Source organism: Sinocyclocheilus anshuiensis, unplaced genomic scaffold (genome assembly GCF_001515605.1).
Source record: "Sinocyclocheilus anshuiensis isolate Anshui unplaced genomic scaffold, SAMN03320099.WGS_v1.1 scaffold3306, whole genome shotgun sequence".
NCBI lineage: Eukaryota > Metazoa > Chordata > Actinopteri > Cypriniformes > Cyprinidae > Sinocyclocheilus > Sinocyclocheilus anshuiensis.
Window position 1 is genome coordinate 84,010 of NW_015538396.1, and position 5,698 is coordinate 89,707.

The window sequence follows — 5,698 nt, forward strand, 5'->3', positions numbered from 1 at the left end:
GTAGTTGAATTAGCAACAGCTGAAAATACAACTTCGGACAGATCTCCATTACTCTTTATTACTACATTACTGTAATAAATACTACAAAAAAGTGCTGTTCTTCCTCAGCATTTCTGTCATTTTCCAATGCAAATGTCTGCAGATTCTCAAATCAAAATGCATTTATTTGAGAAGCAAAATGACAGAAGATGAGAAGTCTTGTTTTCTGAGAAACCGATTAAAATGAAGCGAGTTTATGATTAAAGCAAGACCAAATATCGGCTAACAGGCTCAGAAAAATCAACTTAATTTTGTCAGTTTTCTCAGAAAACAAGACAGCTTCATTTTGCATCAAATGTATCTTGATTTAAGGATGTTTAGATATTTGCACTGGAAAACAAGACAACAATACTGAGTGCATGCAATATTTAATGGCACAACTTTATCAGTTTAAGACTTTCTGCTCTGATTTTAGACCTTTTTCAGGGCCTTAATTTAAGGAAGGACGAATTAAGACTTCATAGACCTGCAGAAACCCTGTTCAAGCAATCACTGCAGTGTTAATTTTGACAGCAAATTTTAATTTAGTTTTAGTCATAGTCTTTTGACTAAAATGCCATTTAGTTTTAGTCATATTTTAGTCATCTGAATTGTTTTTAGTTTTAGTCTAGTTTTAGTCGACTAAATATCACTTAAGACGTAATCAACTGTGTTTACGTGAATACTCGTCAAAATGGGCAATTCAACATAATTTGTGTAATTCTCCGTTCATGTGACGCGAAAGAGTACTCGCGCACTGTGAGAGGCGCTTTCTGTGTGTGTGTGCTTCAGTGTCTGTGCTCAGAAAACCAGACCGAATTGAGTTCTCTCTTGCGTCGTCAGATTTATCCACATGTCTGCTCTTCTCTTACTCCCACATATTGACATTTTTTAACGTTTTATGCGACGTGCAGCAAGTGTATGTTAGCTTATGTCCCGCCGGTTCATATGTACGCATCTAACCTCCGAACCACACAGCAGATTCGTTCTAAATTAATCTTCTTCCCAAATCGTCCCTTCCTAACATTTTCGTCTCGTTTTTATTCGTTGACGAATATGTCAATAGATTTACGTCATAGTTTTTGTCATTCAAAAAGAGTTTTAGTTCGTTATCGTCGGTGAAAAAAAATGTCGTTGACGAAAATTATTTGTCAATGAAATTAACACTGAATCTATGATATACAAAAATTGGAAAAACGTGGACGAACGTCACAGATTTCATGTAATATTTCGACCAAATCAAGCCCAAAAACATATGCAACATTTAAAGGACAGATAAGAGTTTAAAATAATCTCTGATTTGTGAAACTGTGACCTTGCCGCCGATGTGTCGAGCAACAGGGAAACGTTTAAAACACTGTTATGAGCCGTAAGTGTCTTATCTCTGATGCACGTTTAGCCGTCATCTCTGATTATGAGGACTATTGTGACCTCTTTGTCACGTTCTCAAGGTTACTAATCAAATTTCCGTCCGGCTGGAGAACACAAAGGCTCTCGCTCTTCACGTCATGAGGTCAGCCAGCGTGCCGTTCCTGCATGAAAGCCTATCCTGATGTTTTGATTCAGCAGAAGTGAGGGAATATTGGGCTTCAGGTGGGCGCCATGGCCTTTTCATTACGGGACGCTCTTTTATGTGTAAACTCAGGGCAAATGTTGCAATGCATTAGTTTAATATTCCCGTAATGACATTCGGGTGTATGAAGTCAATTATCTCTAGCATGAGTCAACCTAGTGATGCATTCAGACCTCTAACATTAGTGTTAAAGTTCAGCGTTTGACATGAATGATTCCCCAAATCATGTGCAGGAGAGGATTGAGATTATATTATAGTTTGTATTAATATTTCAAATCAGCTTTTATGTTTATATTTTCTGTTTTAATTTGAGTTTTAGTTTTAGTAATTATGCCATTTTTATATTTGTTTATATAATTGTATTACTTTTATTTCAGTGTGGTTATTTTAGTACATCAAGTTAAACTAAACTGTTGCTTTGTCAAATAGCTGAATTTATTTTACATTTTTTTTATTTCAGATAACATTCGTTTTATTTCAAGTAATGATTTTTGTTTTATTTCAGTTTTAGTTTTAGTTAACCTTGTTATTTTGTGTTCAGATGTACCATTTTCACCATAAAACAGCTACGAAAACACTTTGCACATCAAAGGAGGAGAAACTAATACTAAAATACATTCCATGTGTTCTATAGATATGTATGTGTATGTATACGGTTTATTATGTTTTTATGCCAGTGTCAAATATGAATTTCTGCGCAGGAAATCTGCACAGACAGTAAAGTAAAGTAAATACATTTTCATTATTGAAAACAAATTAGGAAACACTGAAAAAAAAATAATTTTCCATTCACTGAAATAAACAAAAACAAACAACTGGAAAAACTGAAACTAAAATAAATTTTGTTAAATATATGTGTATGCAAACACTGTTGATGTAATTTCGGCCAGATCTGAAATAGATCATACAATTGATATAAACTAATACAATCAGATAAAACAATAATTTCTCAAATATTTATTACAATATATACTAATAAATTAAACATTCACTTCAATGGTATGAGGGATGCTTTCAACTGATTTCCTATTGAACTGTCAGCAACTGAACTGCAGCTTAAACTATGTCAAATATAGTGATTTAAGCTACAAACTCCATCAAAGAGCCATTCATTTTCTAATTTTGACATCGCTTGTAATGATTTTTTCAAAGCACATACACTAGTGATGGGTGAAACAGAACTTTTCAAAACTCAGAATCAGTTAAACCATTGCGTTGCAAAATGATTCACTGTTTCGAAGCTCACTGTTTCCAATCGGATCATGTATCGTGAATCATTTGATCATTTTGATCTATTCCACAATTTAGGAGCAACTACTGGGAAGGCTCTGTCACCCTTTGACTTCTTTTTAGTTCGAGGGACTGCACAGTTAAGGTCCTGGCTGATATAAAAATTCCTAAAAGATTACCAATTACTAGGACTTCCGTGTGGGTTTGTGAATCATTTGATTCAGAACGGGACTTCGTGCAGATTCGCAAATCATTTGATTCAGATCGGGACTTCGGTGTGGGTTCACAAATCTTTTGATTCAGATCGAGGCTTCGGTGTGGGTTCGCAAATCTTTTGATTCAGATCGAGGCTTTGGTGTGGCTTCACAAATCTTTTGATTCAGATCGGAGCTTCGGTGTGGGTTTGCAAATCTTTTGATTCAGAACGGGACTTTGTGCGGATTCACAAATCATTTGATTCAGATCGGGATTTTGTGCAGATTCGCAAATCATTTGATTCAGAACGGGACTTCGTGCAGATTCGCAAATCATTTGCTTCAGATCGGGGCTTCGGTGTGGGTTCACAAATCTTTTGATTCAGATCGGGGCTTCGGTGTGGGTTCACAAATCTTTTGATTCAGATAGGGGCTTCGGTGTGGGTTTGCAAATCTTTTGATTCAGATCGGGGCTTCGGTGTGGGTTTGCAAATCTTTTGATTCAGATCGGGGCTTCGGTGTGGGTTTGCAAATCTTTTGATTCAGATCGGGACTTTGTGCGGATTCACAAATCATTTGATTCAGATCGGGATTTTGTGCAGATTCGCAAATCATTTGATTCAGAACGGGACTTCGTGCAGATTCGCAAATCATTTGATTCAGATCGGGACTTCGGTGTGGGTTCACAAATCTTTTGATTCAGATCGGGGCTTCGGTGTGGGTTTGCAAATCTTTTGATTCAGATCGGGACTTTGGAGCTCGTACCGCAATTTTTTTTCTGATTAATCTAATTTAATTGGATTAAAAATCCTTTTTTTTTTTTTATTAAACAGTACAAAACATCAAACCATTAAGACAGTACAGTTATAAAAACAAAACAACCATGATTTTATTACCTATAGTAAAAATGTCTGGCTTATAAGCTATTATAATGACGTCCATAAGATTTTTGTGAAATTTGGAGTAACTCATTAATCTGTTGTTTGATCTCTTCATATTTAAGGAGAGAACTAGTCTCCATCGCTTGTTATGATTCTCAAGGGTGTAGAGTTTAGTAGAGATGCTGTGACATGATCCTACCAATATCAGACACTACTAAATTATTCCTAGCAATAATTTTGATCAAACAATTAAATGTCTGCGGTTACGTCCCCACCAATGCCAAAATCAACCCTACACCCTTCTCTGTATCAGACTTCTCAAACGTCTCTGGCTGATTAGCCCAGATTTACGCCTGAGAGGAACATAAATGAGCTTCAAGCTGTCTGTCATCATGAGCTGCAATAACACTGGGCATCCTTCCATTGTGCGTGTGAGTGCGGACGCGAGTGTTTCTATGTGAGACCAGGCTTCCTGTGAGTGAAGCGTCAAGTCGAGTGTGTGCCGCGAACGCGCCGCTCAGGAAATGGCCTTCGGATGCAGACCGCATGCCGACAGCTTAATGGATAAGTCCACTTACAGAGTAAAAAATTCCTGATAATTTACTCACCCCCATGTCATCCAAGATGTTCATATCTTTCTTTCTTCAGTCGCGAAGAAATGAAGTTTTATGAGGAAAACATTCCAGGATTTTTCTCCATATAGTGGACTTCAGTGGTGCTCAATGGATTGAAGGTTAAAAATGCAGCTTCAAAGAGCTCTACACAATCCCAACCAAGGAATAAGGGTCTTATCTAGCGAAATATTTGGTCAGTTTCTGAAAAACATGAATATTTATTCACTTTTTAACCACAAATGCTCATCTTGCTCTAGCTCTGCAATGCGTATGCATGCATGAATGCGTGATGGGTTTGGGTTTGTGATTTCATGATCTGCGCTTGACGTCCATTGACCCTTTCACAAATCGGGAGACTTGATAGAGAACTCTCAACTGTGTCTCAGATGTTTCTCCTCAAGACAAAAAACAAACTCAAATCAGTCAATAAATGTCATAAACTCGACTGTCGATTGCACCTCAAGTAATTTGCTCCTGGTAGGATTTGATGAGAAATGTTTGAGATCTCTGACTCGAGCACAGTTTGAGACAGTGTAGATAGTTTTTTGAAACTTCACACATGATTTCTTATTATTGTCTTTTTCTCTGGAGAAACATCTTGGAACTTAAGTAAAATCTCAGTTTATCACTCCATTAACGTTGCCCAGTAGAAGAACTGAGAAATCCCATTTGAGATTTTTCCTTTATATCGATTAAAGCACAATAATCGACAACAAAAAGATGTTTAAAAACAATATTTAGATATTTATAATTATATACCGATAATAATAATCTGTCAAACACATCTTACCAGCAAACATACACTCGTATACATCCATCTCTTCACTCTCTGAGGCAGAAGTTTCCAAACTCATCCTTTCTAATCATCCTACTACTTGTCCGCTTGATCCTATTCCATCTCATCTCCTTCAAGCCATTTCTCCTGCCGTTGTACCTGCACTCACTCACATCATTAACACATCCCTTCACACTGGTGTTTTTCCCACAGCATTTAGACAGGCTCGTGTAACCCCACTATTTAAGAAACCCACCCTTAACCCATATCTTTTAGAGAACTACAGACCGGTTTCCCTTCTTCCTTTCATTGTAAAAACACTTGAACGAGTTGTGTTCAACCAAGTCTCAGCCTTTCTCACACAGAACAACCTCCTCGACAGCAACCAGTCTGGTTTCAGAAGTGGACATTCA